We start from the raw sequence: 13012 nt of genomic DNA, 5'->3' as shown, positions 1-13012 counted from the left end.
AAAATCTTACAACCCAAATTCCTGGTTAAGATTTCACATTGTACAAGTTGTTAGAGTCAAGATGGAATCATTTGTATCAACCATAACATCCCCCCTGAAAAAGAAAATTCTATAAGAACATCTACCCAGCAATTTTCTGTTCAAGTCAAGACTAAGAGCACCCTTATTATTACCCTTGTTATTGTTGTAACCAAAGATTAATTGAAACAATACTTAATCTTTGTTTTGCCTTGGAAAACTTCCCCTTGCCTCACCTTCTTTGAACATGCCCATAGTTTACTATGGCATGTGTATTTCACCCAATGCCCTACCATTGCAAATAAAACTTTTTGCTTCAATTTTAACCTGTTTGTATTTTTCTTGTTCAACAACCTCATCCACAAACTCAAATGTCTGGAACAAACTTGTGGTGAGCACTCCTGCAGCCTTGGAACTTCTGATGAGAGACTGCAATTCAGATTCTACTTTCTGACTTTAAAGATCTTTTCGAACAGCAATGGCGTCTTGTTCATTTGTGGATTCCTCAAAACTAAGACAACAATTGGCACATAGGAGGTGTTTGACAACTGTGATGAATCAGACACCAAAGAAGTCCTCAAGCGGGCTGGGGTTGTGGCTCATGAGGTGGTAGAGTGCTTGCCTCACATGAATAAAGCCCTAGGTTCATTCCTTAGCACCACATAAAAAAACTAATAATAAAAAATAAACAAAATAATTTTTTTAAAAAAGAAGCCCTCAAGCAAGGTGACCAACCATCCACATTCTTCCATGACTTCCCAGTTTAAAGCTGAAAGTCCCACATTGCTGTGAAACCATGGAAACTGGTCCCCTTGCACTTCAGTTTTTCTCCCTACAGCTGCATCATGGCTACATTCAACTGAATCCCAGATGATCCCTGCATCTTTCTCACCCACAAAGTAGCTAGTAATCTTGCAGAGGGGGCGAGGGGAGGGATCCCTCAGTATCCCTGAAAACTGTACTTCAGGCTTAGAAAAAAGGCTGACTATACCTCAGGCTCCAGAAATTTTTCTTTTTCATCTTCTATATTAAAATGCATCAGTCCTGCATCACCCTCCACCAGAACAGAACAGAGGATGGATCTGGTCTTTGATATAACGATTTCATCTGTTGAAACAACAAAAACCTGAGCACTGGGGCATGCTCCCTCTAGACCTTCCAGCTGTGCTCTGCTAGCAGGAACTCTTGGAGTGGCTGACAGTGTAGACAAACTTAAGGAATCCATAAGGTGGAGTAGATGGTGAGGTGGGAATAGTTGCTCTCATAAACAAAGGGTCAGCGCTGATTCAGGGCAACCACATGACAGAGCCAACATATTCTGTCTCTCCCCTCCTATCTCTGCCCTCCTCTGCATTACTGACATTCAGGCTCAAATTCTCTTCATGGAATGGAAAACATGTCACTAGATGGGCCAGGCTGTCATCATCCTTGTCACCCATGCTGCTACAGGACTAGAAATCCCTGCCTTCTAGAATCCATACCCAGATCTTTCACAGAGATCAGATGTGTAGCAGGGAATATGGCCCTGTGTCTGCCCTAAGCCAGTTGTTCCTGGTGATGGCAGAGGGGCCCTGTGATACTTGAGGATAGAATCACATGTGTCCCCAAGGCTGATGAAGGGAAGGGGAGAAGAAAAGGGGAAGAACAAGATATGGGCTGTCACCAACAAGAGTGAAACCCCAACCATATGGCTCCATACTTGTTTAAGTCCATCTTCTGCAGTTACAACGGAACATCATACACCGTGTAACTTATAAGCAACAGAATTTTTTTTGATTTACGATTCAAAACATAAATCAAGAACATGGTGCCAGTGTCTGGCTAGGGTCTCACCTGGAAGGACTGCAAGTGAGCAAGAGACAGACAGCAAGAGGGGACTGAACTTACAACAAACCCATTCTCCCAAAAACTAACCCACGCCTATTCTAATGACATGGATCCATTCATGAAGGCAGAGCCCTTGAGGCCCAATTACTTCTTAAAGTTCTCACCTCCTAGTATCACGGTGGCAATTACATTTCACATGAGTTTTAGAGGAGACTTTCAAACCATAGCAATCCTTCACCTACCACTCTTAATCCATCATAAAATTCTCTAAAGCCCCAAAGCCTTATTTAGAATCTGCTTGGAGGAAGAGATGAAAATATGATATTAATAATAACTCCTGTGAAGAATTTTAAAAGTCAAATAAATTCAATAGTCAAGTATTGTGCTACAAACATGGGGACATGTTCCCTAAAATGGGGAGGTTGTGTTGGAGCAGACTTGGAGACGTTTACCGGTGTTTTGGCAAAGTTTCCCCAGTTGATTCCAGAAAGACCTGCCTCCACCCAGCTGCATTCTCCATCTATTCAGAGTACTGTACCAACTTCACTCTCTAATTGCCTCTAGTTAGTCAGTCATTATGTCTCAGCTGCAAGACTTGGGAATGCCAAAAGGCCAGCACACCCAGAGGCCTTTTGTGTTTTAAAGACTTGGGCCAAGAAAGAAATTTCCTGAGAAAAGTTACCATTTAGATATATGTGGGCCAAGGACTCTAGCGTGGAGACATTTCAGGAGGCAATCCAACTTTGAAATCCCTGAGGTTCATAGAAGAAACACAATAGTAGCATATACAGAAATGAAATTTTACAATTCTTTGCACTTGTTCTTGTGCACGGCCCAGACTACAAAGTGAGTTAGCCAAATCAGCTCAATTCTAGGAACATTAATTGAGCTGTGTTTCAGTGAGCAAATAACAACAGAAAGAGCCAGTTAAAATTGGTTTTAAATAATAGGAATTAATTACCTCACATAACAAAAGTCTGGGAGAAGAAGAGGTTGGTTAATTTATGAGTTCGAACAGTGCCAGAAATATTGGTTGGCTTTTTTGAGATGCCCTTGGAGATAACATCATGATTTCAAGATGGCGGCCACAGCTTTGGACACAACATCCTCAGCCAACATGGGCAAAGGGAGGAAGGAAGGTGGAATTTCTCCATGCACTTCTTTTTCTAGAATGGAAATTAGGTTTCACAATTCTTCTCAACAGACTTTCTTAACAGATCTTTGGAGAGAATGAGATCCCATGGCCATTCCTAAACCAATAAGCAATAAAAGAGGAATATGATGGTCAAAAATGCTTTCACCATTAGTATTCATTCCCTAGGTCCAGGCCCACCCTACCTGAGTACCTTGGCTTCTCAATGAATTAGGGATTTATTGGTAAAGAAGAAGGGGTAAAGCAGTGGCTATAGTAAATAGACTTCACCTGAATATCTCCCTCTGTACTCTGAAGCAGACATACAAGTTTGGATAAATCACAGCCCCTATTCTCAAGAAGCACACAGTAAACAAGAAGAACAAGCATACACTCAACTATTGCCCTGCCTAATTCTAAAACAAATTTGAAGTGGAAAAGGGCTGTGCTAAGTTTCACATTCTAAAAATGACTACAACAAAACTCCCCATCACACACTCTTCCTATAGAGTGACGTTAACATTCTGCCCAACAAGAAATGGAGTCTATATTCTCTTTCTTTGAATCAGTATGGACTTGCACCCATGGATGATGTGAGACCACGAGACTTCTAAGGCTTGATATTAAAAGCTGATAAAACCACTACCTATTCTCTTTGACCCTCTCTCTTGTAACCCAGCTGCCATGCTATGAGGAAGTCCACATTTCCCTGTGGATAACTTGCTAACCATGTAAGTGAGCCATCTAGATCCTTCATCCCCAGAGAAGCTATTGTAACTATGCCATGTGGAGGAGAGATGGACTACCCTGGTGATCCTGGATCTAATCACAAATCCATGAACAAAGCAAATGAGCATTGTTTCTCTGAGTCACTCCATTTTTAGGTGATTTGTTACACCCCAATGGATAACTGGAACTGAGTTAACTTTAGAAATAAAGAGAAGTAAGTTTTCAATATGGTATAAATTACCCACTACTAAAGCACACAGGAATGAAAAATAAATGCTTAATGGAGAGAAGCAAGAGGGCAATTGCAATGGAATTGGACTCAGAGGTAGGGAATCTAGGGCTAGGTCTCAGAAGTAAGAAAATCACAGAATATGGACCACAGAAGTGCAAGAAAAGAAGCACACTTTTTATTGTATCAGGGAAGTGTGTTGACTTTCCCTCCTATGGTAGACAATACTGGTGGATCACCTAGATTTCTGGTTCTCTCCCTCCAGAAACACACCTTCTGGAAGTTAGGTATAACCCTGTGATTTGGAGGGAGGGGATTTAATTGTCATAGAAAGTAACAGGAGTGACTTTCAGCAAAGTACTTGGAAGCCTGTACACAGTTTTCCACTTCATTGACTTCAGTCCTGAGGCCTCATGTTGAGAGGAGGATATTCATTATTAATAATTTATCAATAAAATGGTGGATTCCCTGGCAGCCCAAGTCCCTGAGTGTAATACAGTTTAAAAAAAATTGCTTCACTGACCCAGTTCTGAGAACATGGTAAGATTCCCTTTTTGAACAACCAATTAATTTCAACCCCCAACCATCTCCTTAATAGGGTCTTACACTTCAGGCTACTGTACATGTGCCCTAATTGTCCTAGGACCAAGCAACATACAGCCAGAGGTGGTCACTAGACCCCAGAACCTGATGAACTCAAATTACCCAATCCTAAGCTTGCTTGCCCTGCTTCACCTTTTCTTCCCCACAGAAACCACAATACGGCATTTTTCCACCATTTCCTCATCTTCCTCTACCTCGAAGCTGATCAAGGTGTTTTCCCTGGTGGTTCTGAGTGGACAGCGACCTTCCCCCAAGGATCTGTGAATACAATCATATGGTTAAAAACTTCCTGATTTTCTCTCTTGATCTGCACCTGGTCTCACTACACCTTACCCAAGGTAGTAGGACCACAGTGCTGTGTTACTATAAGAAGCACAGGTCCCCTACTGTCCTGAATGGAACAGGTAGCCGGTGCAAAATGAATAGAGCTTCACTGCCTCAAGCCACTGGGGTTTGAGGTTGTTGGTTGTGATAACATTTGAGCCCGGGAGTAAAGTTGTCTCTACCACTGATCTCTTCTTGCTATCTGAACCAAAAAAAAAAAAAATACATCTCTTTTACTCAAGCAGTCTGAGATGAGTTTTCAGTTACTCATAACAGGGAAGTTCAGAATGAAAGCAGATATAGGTAGAGAAATGTGAGAAAAAGAGGATCCCCAAGAGCTTAAGACAAGGGTGGTGGTAGACAGCAATTTGGCAGATGGCACATTGAGTTCTTTGACAACTCAAAGAAGAAAAAGCGATTTGGTTTAAAAAAAAAAAAAAAACAGCACCAAGATGCCTAAATCAATAAGATGAAATAGAACAGGGTACAGTGAGAGGCCTTTCCTGACATTCAGAAAATCTACTGTGAATTGGAATATTTCTGCTCTGCCTTGTATCTTCATTTTAACTGAGTAGATGTGTACTTGTGTTCTGTTTCTGGGCTGACAGTCATTTTTAGAAATAGACAAGGTATAAATTAAAAATAAATGCCTACATACATATTGGATGAGAACCACCTGGCATAATAGCAGCTTATAAGAAATGGATTTAAAGGTTTTCATTGACTGCAAGCTTATTTTGAATAAGCAGTGAGGTGCCATTCAAAAGGGCTTTGATCTTGAAGACACATCAATCGAGGCTAAGCATCCAACATAAGGGAGGTGAAAGTCCTTCTCTACCTTGGCCTACCATCAGTGTTGGGCTGTGTCCTGGCCTTTAACAAAAGATCCTGACAAACTTAAGTAAGTTCCAAAGAAGGCAATGTTAATAGAAAAGACTCTTATGAGGATGGGTTAAACTTAGAAAGCAGGACAGTCAGAAGGAATATAAGCTAGAGAAAGAATAAAATGAGCAGTAAGTTTCCTCTGTGGGTCTCCAGGAGACACAGCCAAGAGCTAAAAGATGAAAGAAAAGTGATTCTAGCCCAACATGATTAAAAATTTTCTAACATAAATGAAATGGGCTAAGTGTAAGTGATCGCACGCTGGAAACCAGGTCATGAATGGTTAGGGCAGATAAAACTCCTGAGCATGATTTGCAAGACCGTGTGTGTTTGATCCTCCCTTTACTGTCCAGAATCCTCATATTTCCATGCTCCTCCTTCTCCTCTCTGCATTCCAGCCCCCTGCTCTCTCTTAGTTCTTCATATACAATCAGATTTGTCCCACTACAGGCCATTTGCACATGATTTCCCTTTGCTGAAATGTTTTCCCATCTTCTCATCACCTTGTTAGTTCTTCCTCCTTCAGCTCTCACTCTGAGAGTCACTTCCTCCAAAGACTTCTCTAACCTCCCAGATTAGATTAGTCCTCATCCAGGATCTCTTAGCACATTGTGCATCTCACTTTTATAGTTTTGTGTTTTTCTGTCATTTTTTTATAGTTTATTATACAGGGAGAGACTGGAAAACACACACACACACATACACACACATTCCATGAAAACATTCAACTTGTCTTGTTCACTGCTGTATTCCCAGAACCTTTTAACACATATGTTAAATGAGATTAATGGATGGATAGATGGGTGGATGGACAGATGGACAGAGGAAGCGGGACAGAGAAGTTAATGGATGAGTAGGTGAATAAATAGATAGATGGATCAAGGAATGAATGGGTAGGAGGATGGATGGATGGATGGATGGATGGATGGATGGATGCACAGATTGGCAGGGATGAGTGTAGGTAAATAGGTAGATGGAGAGATAGATGAATGGAAAGACAGGTGATGTGTATATATAAAGTCCTTGCACTTATGTGAGAATAGATTACATAAAATTTTATACTTGTTCATCAAAGCATAAAAGCACAGAGTAGGGCACAAATAAATTAAATAGATTCTCATGACTCTTCAAATTCTAAGATATGCATCACCTCAGCTGTGTTCATTGGTGCTCCAATCTATTGTTTCAAGATATCTGGATACACAGAGTGACCTCAAGGGCGTTCACATTGTCTTCCTTGACTTCTCACTCTAATTCCACCTCAAAGGCCTGCACTGGTCCTTCCAGCCACCATTATGGCTGTCACCAATGTTGGTGTTTCTTGAGGCCAGAAGATGGTATTTAATCTCTAGGGTCTGCCCCACCTAGGAGTCAGGCTGCTTTCCATACAGAAGGGAAAAGGTCTCTCTCACTGCCTTCAGGACATGCTCTGTGCAAAGTTTCCAAAGCAGGAAGACTCACATTGGACAGTGTCACAGAGTTTAGTTAGTGGAACAGCTTCATCAAGTCAGAGCTGATACCACTCAAAAAAAAAAAGTGAGAGAGTGAGAGCAAGAGGGAGAGCAAGAGCAAGAGAGAAGCTGGTGTTAGAAGCTGATTCAAGGATAAAAACCAAGACCTGCAGGCAGACCTACCTCCCAACAACCAAGGCAGGGTCAGTCTACCTAGATTCTTCCCTTCACAGCATCACTCCTCCCTTAAGCAATTTGTTCCTTCCTGAAAACACACCTCTGAGGGCCTCCCCCACCAGTTCATCTGGCATGTCCAGACACACCCAAACCTGAGCAGTAGCCAAGCGAGGCTCAGAGTCAATGGGAACTCTCTGCCAGAGGCAGCTACTACCTGCCCCAGTCTGAAACCCCCAAAGACTGCCTGACTTGTATTCTGTAGCAGGCACCACATAAAAAGAAATGATGCTCAAGAAGTCCTGCCATCTTAAAAATCAACACTGATTCCATGTCCCATCATTCCCCAATCCTGAGTGACATTGTCTAGTTGTTTTTTTTTTTTTGGTGGGAGTGGGTAACCAAAGAATATACCCAGGGGCACTTAACCACCAAGCCATACCTCCAGCCCTTTTTTATATTTTATTTAGAGACAGGGTCTCGCTGAGTTGCTTAGGGCCTCGCTAAGTTGCTGAGGCTGGCTTTGAACTGGCAATCCTCCTGATTCAGCTTCTCAAACTGCTGGGATTAAAGGTGTATATCACTGCACCCAGCCACCATCTACTTTTTTAACTGAGAGGCCAGGGCTTTCCCTGGGCCTGTTTGGTCCTTTCTCCTGCTCTGTTCTGCACCCCAGCAGGCTCTCCAGGCTCCCACCTCAGCTTGCTTCTTGCTGGGTTTGGCCAATTTTTTACTGGTTGTTAAAAAAAAAATGAAAGGCAGAAAGAGGAAGAAGCCAGAGTATTTCTCCTGTTCACCTCTCGCGGTAATTACCTTTCTTTCATGCCCCAGTTCACTTCAGGCCCAACTCCCTCAGGTGGCCCAAGTCTTTGAGTTCAACTTAAATCTTTTCCCCTCTTCGTCCCCCCAGCCTTGTGGTGGTAGGGGCTTCCTACTACTCTATCGCTTGGCTGCCTCATTGTCACCTGCTTGGCACCTGAACCCCTCTACCAGCTGTCTCCCTGAAACACTGTCCAAATAACATATTTAAGTGATTCCTGTTTCCTGGCTACACCAGTTGTCACCAAAATTGCTAAGAAAAGGATCCTCATACCACGGTTGATGAGATCATTACTAAGCACGAACTCTGGTAACTTTATATTTTATCTCTGATTTATCATATGAATCTGCATCTCAGACAGTGAACACTCTTGATCCCTGTGAATTTTCATACAGGGGACGGAGTCTGCATTTTTTATTATTTAACCCACACATGAAGATACATCTTTTTAAAATTCTTTTGCCTCCCCTGACCCAAACTTGCTCTTGAGAGACACTGTAAGAGCCTGCCAACTTGTCTCTCTGATGTAACTCCTGGATGTTCAATAATGTGTCTTCGACACAGGGGCCAAAATAGGCTTTCAAAAATGCAAATATAATCATATCACTTTCCTACTTGAAGCCTTGTAATAGGTTCCCACTGCACTTAAAACAAAATCCCAATAGCCACCATGCTCTGCAGGGCCCAGGATCATTAGCTGCTTTCCTTTCTCTCCTCCATATCTCCTACCTCTGCCCTTTGGCTTCCTTATGGTCATCACAGTCCCAGCTCATTTGTGACTTAGGGACTTATGATGCTGTTCCCTCTGCCCCCAGAACGTCCCATAGCTGGGTACTCCTGTCATTCAAGTCCAAACTAAATTTCCTCCCTTCCCATCAGTCATTTTCTATCTCTTAAACCTATTTTTATGGCATTAAATCAACAAAAACTAGCTGGTTTATTTGTTTGCTTATGTGAGAATTTGGAGACCACCATCTTATCCCCCGAGTGGACGTCTGGCATTAAGGAAATCTGAACCCCCATTTCTCAGTAGAGAGAACTGAAGTGCACTCGTGTTCACTGGCATATCAAGATCGCTGAGCCCAAGAGCTGATAAACACCTTACATGCCCCTCTGCCATGTGGCCCCAACATACTCACCTCCTGTCTTAGAACCTCGTGGCTACATGGCCAAGAATTCACAAGGACTGGATAAAAGGTTGCCTCCTCTCCGGATAATTCTGCTGCACATTTATTGAATAATACAACTGCCTGTTAGCATTTTACTTCTCCATGAACTTTGGCCTCATGAAAACCAAGTAAATAACCATTATTAATTCCACATTGAATTTCTTTATGAATATATTCACTGTTAAAATGCAATTTTTTCTGGTCATAGATTCTCATATAAATTCATACTTTCATCTATATATATATGTGTTTAAATAACATCTCCTTCTCCCACTCTCTTTCACTTGCCCTTGGCCATTGGCTCTTGAACTTTTACCTGGCTGAAAGGTTCACCATGGTGCTGTGTTCTGTTCAGAGATGTTTCCCTGGAAGCTCTGGTAGTTCTTGTTCTAATTTGACATTATAAATAAATAACAAAGAACCACTCAGCAGGCTTAGGGATCATGCCCACCTCAGTTGAGCTCCAAACTCATGCCAAGAATCTAAAAAGTCTGAAAGACCTCCTAGCGTATTCTTTAGGGAGAGAGGAAACTAAAAGAGGTCTACCCTATACATACTGGTGGTCAGGCTGACCCCAACACTGTCCAAAGGCAGAGGAAAAGGGATGGATCAAGTGCATTCATGGAATTGAACTCTGAAAGCATTCCTTAGGGTAGCTAGGAGATGTCTAAAGTAATCATGTTTTTCCAGATTGAAAATTAGGACAGACTAGCATAGAAAACACCCTTCATTGGTTTTGTTGTTGTTGTTGTTTGTTTTTTGTTTTGGGTACCAGGGATTGAACTCAGGGCCACTCAACCACTGAGCTACATCCCCAGCCCTATTTATATTTTATTTAAAGACAGGGTCACACTGAGTTGCTTAGCGCCTTGGTCTTGCTGAGGCTGGCTTTGAACTCACCATCCTCCTACATACTTCAACCTCCCAAGTTGCTGAGATTACAGGTGTAAGCCATTGCACCCAGCCCTTTATCTTTTTTTTTTTTTGCGCGCGCGCGCACGCGTGTGTGTGTGTGTGTGTGTGTGTGTGTGTGACAGAGAGAGAGAGAGAGAGAGAGAGAGAGAGAGAGATTCTTTGACAAAGCCAGGAAAATATAGAATTAACCCCAACATGTTGGATTTTCCAAGATCCTAGGAAGGTTTAGTCTCAGAGAGATAAAGAACACTTTAAAACGGGTTTTTTTTTTTTTTTTTTGCTATATATAAATTTTCTTGTCTACCTTTAATTCAGTTCCGAAAAGACCTAAAAGGTATTCACTTCTTGCAAAGAAACTTTCAATCGTTCAGTGTGTCTATAAATCACATTGGAAAATCCTTGGGTCAAAATTCAGGATTCTCTCCATCCTACATATCTAACTTTGTTCCCTTTTACAAACTATACTAGTCAGCATAAACTGGCTTTGCTGCAGAAACAAATAACCCCCAAATCACAGCTTCTAATTTGGCAAAGGTATATTTCCTGCTTAAGCTACTGATCCATCAGAGATGCCCAGGAAGCTCTGCTCCACAAATTCACTCAGAGAATCAAACTAACCAAGGTTCCATGATCTTTCAATGGCACATCTAGAACAGAAAGCTGTCCACTATGTTAAAAAAAAAAAAAGAAGAAGAAGAAGAAGAAAGAAAGAAAGAAAAGAAAAGAAAAAGAAAATGAAATAATCACCGTGTTGGTGGTGGAAGTGGTATTCAATTCCACACTTATTGCCCCTTTTAAGAATGCACTGCCCTGGCTAGGTGCAATAGTGCATACCTGTAATTCCAGTGGCTTAGGAGGCTGAGGCAAGAGGATCACGAGTTCAAAATCACAAGTTCAAAGCCAGCTTCAATAATCTCACAAGGCTCTAAGCAAATCGGCAAGACCCTGTCTCTAAATAATATATATATATATATATATATATATATATATATATATATATATATATATATATATATATATATTTTTTTTTTTTTTTTAAAGGGCTGGGAGGGCTGGGGATGTAGATGTGAGTCAGTGATTAAGCACCCCTGAGTTCAATCCCTGTATTAAAATATATATATATTTTGCCCTGGGCTACTCCCATGTCCATATCCCCAGTGCTAACATAACACCTGGCCTATAATGGATGCTTAGAAATGTTATATAAACATTGTATTAAATAGCCACCATCTCAGTACTTCTTGATTATTCTCTCTCTATTCCAAAGCTATTGCTGTAGTTATTTCCCTCACCAGTAGGTCGTCCTCCCATCCATCCACTTTTTCAATACTCTCCATCCTATAAGCCTACCCAACCGCAGGGCTTTGATGGCCCATGCCAGTTCAACCAACATCTATCTTTCTTTGCTCAAAATGTCCTCTTATCGTCAGTAATCACATTGATTATTTGACTATCTCACATTCAACACCTTGATCTTCCAATGAGTCTCTCAGAAGACTGCATTTTTTCACTTCCAGCAATAATTCAAAATAATAACCTGAATAATAAATACTATTATTTTGGAGCATCAATAAGCCAGTTCCTGAACAGCAGCATTTCTCAAGTATTAGCATTTCTCCAAGTCACCCACAGGGCTAGTTAACACACAGACTGCTGGGGTCCCCCTCCAAATCTCTGATTCAATAGATCTGGGATGAGAGGAGCTGAGAATATTCATTTTCAATGGTTTATCTATGAGCCTTCACATCTGAAATTACTTGGGCAAGTTTACCCTGCTGGTAGGTAACAGATGCAAGGATTGTGACTCGGCTCTAGATAAACTTTTGCTCTCTTAACCACAAGGATGACTTATCTATTGATTGTATCATGATATGCAACAGTTCATTACTTATTAAAATAAAAGGTCAACTTTCCCTTTTCATTCCAATTTTGATCAAATTCTAACACCCAGAAGCCAGGGACTTTAAGTGTATGTGTCAGCCTTTAGAAGTTTGCTCCAGCCAAGGTAAACAGGAATAACGTTTCTAATGACCAAAACCCTGAATCAGAAGCACAAAGACAGCAATGTGCAGACAAACTGCCACCACCAGGGCTCAGACTGGCTTAAGGCCTCCATCCTCTCTGAGGCCATGGCTGAGTCTTTCCTCTGGGACTCCCACCTGTCCTTAGTGTTTGCCTTTTAAGCTCCAGTTGACATTTTGGCTATTTCCTAAGGCATAAAAATAAAAATAAACTGAAAGAGTGCAGTGCTTCCTCAAAAGCATCTGGATAGGTTTAACAGCCAGAAAATCCTGGGAAGGGAAGCTTCCTTTCCTGTGACCACACTGCCCCCTAGGGGCCGTTTGTTTCCTGACAGAGGAATAGTAGACTGCTCCCCTGTCCCATGAATGCTTTTGAGGTCCAACCAATGCCCGCACCCCATGCTCACAGAAGCACGGCCCGTAAGATTTGTGGGAGATTTGTTATGTTGAGAAAGAAGGACCACTTACGGCCTATGTAACCTCGCCCCTCTTCCTTCAAAACACCCAGTGCTGAGTCTAACTCTCTTGCCCAGTCTGTCAAGCCACTCCTAAAACTAGGTGCTCAAATAATAATCAGATAAAGGCAAATGTGGGGTATGCAAAAAAGAATGGCCGAGATGGTGAAAAAAGACTCAGAATTGCAGAGATATAGGAATGGATTTAGACAGAATTGAAGACCAAACACTGCAGAGTCTCTTCAAAGAATATCCAAAATGGT

This window comes from Marmota flaviventris, chromosome 20 (assembly GCF_047511675.1).
Source record: "Marmota flaviventris isolate mMarFla1 chromosome 20, mMarFla1.hap1, whole genome shotgun sequence".
NCBI lineage: Eukaryota > Metazoa > Chordata > Mammalia > Rodentia > Sciuridae > Marmota > Marmota flaviventris.
This window is presented reverse-complemented; position numbering follows the sequence as displayed.